The sequence below is a fragment of the Haplochromis burtoni genome, unplaced genomic scaffold, assembly GCF_018398535.1.
Source record: "Haplochromis burtoni strain Fernald_Lab_line unplaced genomic scaffold, NCSU_Asbu1 Contig_463, whole genome shotgun sequence".
NCBI classification, from domain to species: domain Eukaryota; kingdom Metazoa; phylum Chordata; class Actinopteri; order Cichliformes; family Cichlidae; genus Haplochromis; species Haplochromis burtoni.
In genome coordinates, this window is record NW_024582824.1 from 175535 (window position 1) to 184492 (window position 8958).

Genomic DNA, 8958 nt, shown 5'->3' on the forward strand with positions numbered 1-8958 from the left:
CACACACACACACACACACACACACACACTCCTAAAAACACACACACACACACACTCCTAAAAACACACACACACACGCCCATGTTGCAGCTGTCCCAGCGTGACCACAGTTCTTAGGAATGTGATGGTAGCAGATTTTTCTGTCTCCTTCCACTCCTCTGACCTCGTCTATCTCTTCCTGTCCTCATCCTCACCTCTGTCCTACCCTTCTCTTAATCCTTCACTTTCTCTTTACCTTTTGCCTCACGTCGCCCTCCCCGGCATCTTTCTCTTGTGTGAAAACATCGCAAAGAGTGAAGAGAGGTCACCAAATAAGCAAGCCTCAGCATGCGACCTGGTAAAACGTTGCAATAAACGGGTAAACGGGGTCAACAGCTCAAAAGGAGTTTGAGGTAGGAAAGCGTTGTGTTCATATGGAGTCTTGCTTTTCAGTTTCCAGCCAATGAAGGTTGTCAAAGCAGTAAGCACAAACATTTAAAAGCAAATGGGAACAAAACGGCAGAACATAAAGCAGCTTCAGGGATGTCTAGTTCCCGTGCACTAGTAGGTCTTTCTTTCCTTTCTACGGTTTCTGTTTACATTAAATTTACAGCATATAAAATTAACATTTCATATATGATATGTTAAATCTTGTTCCTGACTAAACTAAGTCTTTTTAGTTTCATTCATTATTTTTTGTATTTATTTTGTTCTGAATTTGAGTTTCAGTAAGTTTTTATGATTTAAAACTGTCTTTAATTTCTTATCATCAGGATTATTATTGTGATCAACAATATTTTTGCTCTTTATTGCTGTCATTAATTACAATCATCCTTATAACCATTATATCATCATCATCATTATCATCAGCAGCAGCAGCATCAGGATGGTCAAAAATTTCCAGAATTACAATCACCAATATTATTATTAGTGGTAGTTGTTTTAGGATTATAAGCACATTTTAACATTACAGAACTATTACAAACAAACAACACCTGGTTAGGTAGTTCAAAGTGACATGAAACAAAAATATTTAATAAAAGATTTCAGCGTGTCCTGCTTTTCTTGTTGCATCTGCAGCTCCTGTCCTGTTGTTGCTTTGCTAAAAATAACATTTAGAAAATAAAATGGAAAAAAAACAAAAAAAACCAATTTATTTCAGTTAAATTGTGTTTTTCCTAAATATAAAACTGAACTAAAACTAAGAAAGAAAAAAGAAGACCATCCACCCACCCATCCATCTATCCACCTTCATTACTATATCTATCAGCCTACCTACCAACTCACCTACTCAGCGCATAACAATGTAAGAAAACCCCTGCTTTTGCTCTTTCTACCTTACTTGCTCTACCTCAGAACATTTACTTAACCCTCCCTATTTCACCAACATCATGTGCTCCTTTCCTTCTCTCTCTCATTCTTCCCCATATGGGTGTAGTTTTCAGGTCAACTTGGCTAAAGACAGACTGTGGATCAAACTTCGAGAAATAAATCACACTGACATATTACAGGCTTAGCAGTAGCTAAAATGAAAATTCATTTATCCCCGTCTCGAGGACTGAAGTAAAAACTTTGCCAAAACTAAGGAGAAACCTGATATGATCAACACAAAGTTTCGGGTTAACGATGTGAGCATAAACAAAGTTACTAAAACAATATGGTTGTGAGGGATTATTTCCTGCAGGAGCGTATCACGTTTGAAAGGAAGCGGGGAGCGTTAAGTAGCATGTGCACTCCAGTGGGGAACAATGAGTCGACAAACAAACTGTGGTGGAATCAAGTGAAGGCTTCCTGCCGTGTTGATGGACGACCTTGTTCTGTACAAGTTGTTTTTCTTACTGATACAACAGGCCTGAATGAGAGCCAAGAGCTTTTCTCCGAGGAAGAAACAAACCCTCGTTTTTTGAAACGTCGTGAAATTTAATCCACTACGTGAGGTTATCGTCATGTAGTCGTCCCATGAATAAAAGCTTAATCAGGGTTATTTTGCAAGTCTCCAACTTCTGATCTGGGATAAACAGCGTATGCATTTATAACGTGAGTCAAGCCAGGCTTGGTTTAGTTATCTGTTTTTAAAAGAAACAAAAACTTAGTTTAGCAAACTTTTTTGCTTAATTTAAAGTTAAAGCGCACATTTAAAGGAAAGGATGCTTTGTTTTTCTTCAATGTGACGTTATTAGACACTTCAAATCCAAACTTTGAAAAAAAGATGGGTAAAAGAAAACAAGACAGAGGAAAGCAAAACCCAAAAAGTAAGATGAATACAAACAGCTTCATGTATCCGAGATATGAGGTCATGAGGTAAAGCTGCAGCATTAACGTCATTTGCAGTTTGTGTTTTTTTGGAAATGAAAGTCTCTCAGGACTTTCACAGTTAATTGGCCTACACCGTTAATTTCATACTGTTATCATTCGCTATCATCTTTAATGGCTTTAACCTTCAGGAAAGAAACTTAATGACAGCAGAAATTACAAGGACTGCCCCGGGGGTATGAGGTGACAGAGTTCCTAAAACTGTTAAGACGATCAAAATAGCAAGTTCAGAAAAATAATAGAACTTCTGATACATTCAGCTTGTGTTTTCCATATCTTCGTTTCTTTCCATCACTCCTTCCCTTTTTCCAAACTTCTCTCCCGTCTCCCTCCCACTGCTCTGTCAGTCTGGGTTAGGAGGAGGTGAGATGGAGGTTTCCTCTCCCACTGGGCCTCATTGCCTCCCTTAGTTTGTGTACTGCCTCCACATACACACACAGAGGGGGAGAATCTGCTATCCTGTCACTGGATAATCGCTACTGGCCACGCCAGTCAATCTACACACACACAAAGTTGGGATAAGGGGAGCAGTCGTCATGCTGTGACATGTTGCTTTTGGAGAGTGAGGGGGGGAAGCCTCGTGAGGTAATGCTCGGGATGGACGCGAGCGTCAGACACAGGGCAGACGGCACTGAAAGTCTGCACGACTGTGTGTGTGCTTAGAAAGGGAACTGGGTGATATGTTGACCGCTGAAATCCAGCACGTGAAGTGGTGAATTGGCAGACGGAGAGACGGAATAATTTAAGGAAGACGGTGACAAGTACAACGGAAAGAACTACAAGTTGGGGTAGGAGTGAGAAGGACAGCGACAGGGAATGAAGTTAAAGGGAATGAAAAGGTGCCAGTAAGTGAAGCACAGAGCAGATGAAACAAAGAACATCGAAGTGAGAATTCAAATTTTTAGTTAGTAGTTTTAGTTAGTCGTCTCCTGTGTTGTGTGATTAATGTCTGCTTTTTCTTATTTTGCCCCAGCCGTTTTCTCCGGATTACTCTCCAGTTTGTTTAAAAACCTTAGTTTGCCCTAATGCTGCACATTTTGCTGTTTTCACCAAATAAAAATTTGCTGTTGTTTATTCACTCTAACATCCGAGTCTGTATTTTGGGTTTGCATTCCACTTACATGTGGAAATATAATGTTGAATGTTGGACTCTCATATGAAACATGACCATTGGACCTCTAAACTGGAGAAACCAAGCAGCCACTCACCTCAGCAGAACATGAACTCATCTGCACCTAAAGGTTAAAGGTTACTCGTTCAAGGGTGTCAATGTTCTGGCTCACTGTGAACAACCATCACTGAACAGAGGGGGTGGTACGACACGAACTGTTTGCCACCTACAATCCACTTTGGAGATCCTTTCTCAGGTGCCTTAACCCCCACTCACATTTTGCATCAGGTGACCTCAATAGGTTGCATAATAAAGTGAGGTAAAGTCAGTTGTTTCACTACGAAACCACCTTTTTTCGAACCTTGGCTCATGCGATCAGGCACATGATTAATAGCGGGTCAGCTACCTTCTAGGGGACAATCCCCACTAGTGTTTAAATATCTGGGACTCTCCACCTTTTTCTTTTAGAACTAAAGAAGCCTCTCGGTTGAAAAGTCTTCACAGAAGTCCAGTCTTTTCCAAACTCTTAAAAACACATTAACAATGTTTCAAATCTCTGTGAGGCAAAACCTTAATAGGGTCACAATCAGGGAAGACCCACCTCCTTTTAAACATTTTGGGAGGGGGAGCCAATCAGCAGAAAGCTGACTTAAAAGGAGACAGAGGATGAACTTAAGGCCCAATTATTAAACAAATATGGATGATTTAGAACTGGGAATCATGCAACGCTACATTAGTAGAATCCTAAAATAAAAATATGGAGTTGGTCAACTTTCAACTGCACAGGGCAGTGCAGTTGAAAGTTGCACTGCACTGTGCCCCCCCCCCCATCGGCAGCTGACCTGGGTAAGCAGTTAAAAAAAAAAATGGATGGACAGATGGTTTAAAAGGAAAAAAAAAAACAAAAGGGGAAAGAAATGACATTTTATTTTTTAAGGAGATGAATGGGTGGAATTTGACTGTCTGTGGTCAACCGAAGGAATGAAACCAATCACACACACACAGACGGGAGAGGGCTGAAGGTGGAAGAATGCATGCCTGGCGTATGAACGAGTGGAGAAGGGGATGAGTGGAACTCCACTGTTGCAAGCGTTTTTTTGGGGGGAAGCCACACCGCAACACAAACACACACCAGAGGGCCAGCCAAAGGTTTGAAGCAACCACAGACTTCTGAATGTTCTAAATATAGGAGGATTGATAGGATCTGTGGAAAAGTACAACCTGGGGATTGAATACACACACCAACACAATCAGCCTCCTACGCTCAACAAATTATTTAGCAATCATAGGGAAGAGGAGAAAGCTGCTGACAACTTAGATAAGCTTGTTGTTACAGTGAATCAGCCTTTTTCTAGACAGCCTTGAGTAGTGTGCCATGAAAATGTGAATTCTGGCTGGTGTGACACTGCCCTTTTTTTCCTTTTCTTTTTTTTTTGGTGATTTTGCAGATAAAAGCATGAACTTGTCTTGTTTGGAGCCTGCAGTGGTTTCACTGTGGGACTCAAAGTTGGCAAATTCTGAATACTAAAAGTGACAGTTTCTTTCTTTGTTTAAGTTAATTTGATGCATAGCTGCTTAAAGAAGGCAATGCACCCAACAAAAATCAACCTTATCAACCCAAATCTTTGGGAAAACTCCACCACTGCCTTGTCCCAGGTCCAGGATGAGAGAGTAGGACGGTTGGGCATGGGACCAACAACCGCACTCTATAAACAGCTAACTGCTACAGAAGCATCGATGACAAACTCACAGCGAAGCGCTGGCAGGCAGCAGTGGATGGCCTACGCTCCAGGGGGAGGCTAAGGGCCTAACTAACGTCATTGTGTCCAACTTTGCATGTACACTAGCAGCTGCAGGATCACACAAACATCAGGGTTTTGCCAGAAGTGGGGGGTAGAAATCACCATCTTTGTGGCTGAAATATCAAAGTTTCAAGAGACATCTACAGAGGGCGGATTGTCGATATATTGGGCAAAGGGTGTTGAATATGGAAGAGCCAGGCAAGAGGAAGACCACAGAGAAAATTCATGGATGTAGTGCAGGAAAACATGCAGAGGGTTGGAGTGACCTGGGAGTATAGCAGGGATAGGGAGGGATGGAGTCAGATGACCCGATTTTGTGACCTCTAAAGGGAGCAGCAGGAAGAAGAAGAAGAAAAGGACGAACACACTTACAGGAGCTTTCAGACACATGAAAATGCACAAAAAAGTTTAGGACCTTTGGAATCCTTTTCTCAAGCTGTCAAATGGGCAGAGTCTTTGCCAGGTCAATTTTGGAACCCTGGGTCTTATGTTTGAATTTGCACTGTATAAAGAATAGAAAAACTTTACTTTTCTCATGTTTCTCTCTTCATTTTGTCACAATAAAAAAAGGACGTATTTCTGAGCAAACACAAGTAACTCGAGACCTCCTGCCTTCAGGAATCAGTAAGGATACCGTTTAATTTTAGGGGGTATTGACTGAAATGTGCCTGCAGCACTGACTATTGAAAAATCCCAAATGCTTATTACTGATTTATTTAAAAAAGGGCCAGCTGAAAACACTTGATAGAGCATATAAGATTATTGCTTCCAGCTAAATTTTGACAGTCGACAGCACCTTGACAGGGATCCTCCTTCTTCCTTCTTCTCTGATTGGACAAAAAGTTTATACATGTACGTCTGTTATATCTTTACATGGAGACTTGTAAGTCTTTTGTCCCACATGGCCTTTTTCCCCAATCCTCACAGTGGCTATCTGCTCCAAAATGCAGATACTGAGTTAAAAACAGGCTGTACTTTTAAGAAAATGCTTAATGGTGTTAAAAAAACTTTTTTGCAGGTATGACATATGTCTGAGCTGCCCGTATACATCGATGGTACGCGCTCGGTGTGTGTGTGTGTCCATCCAAGTATCTAAAAGTGCATAAGTGTGTGTGTCCTGGGGGAACTCCTGTCTCAGCCCTGTCCCAGGACCCCGGATCCTTCCAGAACACCGGGACCCGACCACCCAACAAACGGACCCGTCAGCGTGATTTATCGGCCATTCAAAAATCAGGTCACACACACAAACACACACGGACATATTGCACAAAGACCCGCACACACTCACAGAGCGCCAACATACGAAAGTCGACACAGGAAAATGAAAAATCGACCCTCGCACAAACACACAAGAAAAGATGCGCTCGGGCAGATGTGTACGCACCGACGTCACGTATGAAAGCTCGTTCAGAGCTTTGGGGGGGAAAGGAATGCTCTTTCTTTTGATATAAGAAGAATGGTGAGGAAAAACAAAGGAGGAGAGAGATATAAAAGAGCGAAGGAGCTGAATAACGCTAAAAGAGTCGACTGATTCTGATCACTGACAAAGGAGGAGGAGGAGGAGGATGGAGCTGAAGGAAGAGGACGAGGTAGCGGGCAGTGGGAGCAAAATGGGGAAAGAGCGGAGGAGAGAAGAGAGAAGAAGGAGGGGGGGTAGCTGAAGTAAACATCAATGCCGGATGAATGCAATTTTTTCTTTTCTCATTCTCCCCATCTTCCCCCCTTCCTTCTCCTCCTCCGAGCGAGAGGACAAGAGGCACTGCATCATCCCGACAGGCGGAGAAAGAGAAGAGAGGGAGAGAGAAAGAGGGATTGTGACGGAGGGATAAAGGGCTATCCGTCTCTGTCTGTCACCTCATTCATCGTCCCCTGCTCCGTCCTGCCGGCCCATCCGTCATCCGCTGTCACACACACACACACAAAAATACAAACACACACTTTCCACCAACTTTCACACACTCAACAACAACAAACACACATCAAAGGCGAGCACAAACTTTGACTCCCTCTCCGCCCTGTTTCACACATTCACTGGACTGACACACACACACACACTTTCACAGCAACTATGACAAACACGCAGCAGCCAGGAAAGCCACACACAAACGTTTTAGTCGGGCTCTCCGCCCCGTTTCACACATTCAGCGATGACACAGACACACAAACGGCGCTTCAGTTTCACACACTCGGCGGCGACTCACGAACGCGCCAGAGCCTCGGAAACGGCGACGGCAAACACAAGTTTGCGTGCTCTCGCGCACGTACGTGGGCGCCAGCTTGCCAAATGCTTTTTCGCAAAGTTAATATGTGACATCGACACACACACCCACACACACAACTTCGCCTAGCGTCCTGGATTCTCATCGGGGTTGTCCAGTTCTGTCCCCCGCTCTGTTTTTCCCAGGATCCAAAAACAAGACGCCCACAGCACACAATCGGGCCGCTTCCTGTACTCGACTGTTTCTCAGCATCCGGCTCGCGGACCCACTTTATTGCCACAGGGCGCAATATGAAGGCCGCTTCAGCGACGTGTGTTAGAAAGTGAGAAACTGGGCAAAAGAGACAACACGGGACACGTCAATAATTTATTGTGTGTTCCAACTTCTCATATACACAAACTGAGGCTGAAGTTGTTTTTTTGTGGTGTTTCTGGTGCTTTAGGCCTTTTACCGCCTGTGTCTTACCTGCAACAACTGGTTTTAACTGTTATTTCAGCTGCTGCTCTTTCTGATCATTCATTTGTGGGTTTTCAGCAGGGATCTCTATCTGTGAGGTAAACCCAGTCAAAATTGGGACACTGTCTATAGATGTGGTCGATATAAATATGTAAAAATGCTGCAGATTCCCAGATGAAGCAGAAACCCGTGTCTGCACCCATTCACTTACACACTGATGGCAGCAGGTCACAAGTCAGCACCCCTCAGGGGCAGTTCTGGTTGTGGTGAAGTTGAATGTTTTTGTTGCTTTTGCAGCGTAATCAGAGAAATGTTATATGCAACTTCATGCATCAATCAACTACAACACTCAGGTAAGCAGAATAAAGCTCACTATCTTCTTACACTTGTTGCAATGTTCTTCTGAGAGACTGCTGTGAGAAACCAAATCACTTCCAAACTGTTCAAAAGAACACATGAAAAAGGTGTTGGTGATTTTTTTGCACATGTCGAGGAGCGTGTCAGGTTACATTTCACTGTGTGTTATACTTGTATAACTATGCATGTGACAAATAAAGAACCTTGAACCTTGACTAGACATTCATTCAAGTCCACTGATCCCAATCAGAGCCAGTATGGATAGACGCGGATCCACGAAGCTCCCGCCCCACGACACCCAAAGGATGTGTGTGTAAAAGACTTCAGTGGTAAGGACTCCCAGAGGCCCTGAATGCAGGCCCAGACTGAACAATTTAGCAGAACAAAGGCAAACCTACACAATATTAAACAGGTCATTTCAATTCAATTCAGTTTTATTTATATAGCACCAGATCACAGCAACAGTCACCGCAAGGTGACTTATATTGTATGGTGGAAACTCTTCAGTAATAGAAAGAAAAGCTAATCAATTAGGAGTTGAGCACTTGGAGACAGTGGGAAGGAAAAACTATTTCCACAGGAAGAAACCTCTGGCAGAACCAGGCTTAGGAAGGCGAAGCCATCCACCTCGACCAGTAGGAGGTGGATGATTTATGATGTGTCTGATTTAAATCTTTGGTTGCATTCATGAAAATCTGTTAACCTCAGTTTTTGTTTTTTT

The 8958-nt window shown here is 43.0% G+C and overlaps 1 protein-coding gene across 1 annotated transcript in view; it reads right to left on the reverse strand.

Annotated features, from left to right (window-relative positions):
• Positions 1-8958, reverse strand: part of exoc6b (exocyst complex component 6B) — a 106354-nt gene that overhangs the window by 27463 nt on the left and 69933 nt on the right. The gene's annotated exons all lie outside the window — the stretch shown is intronic.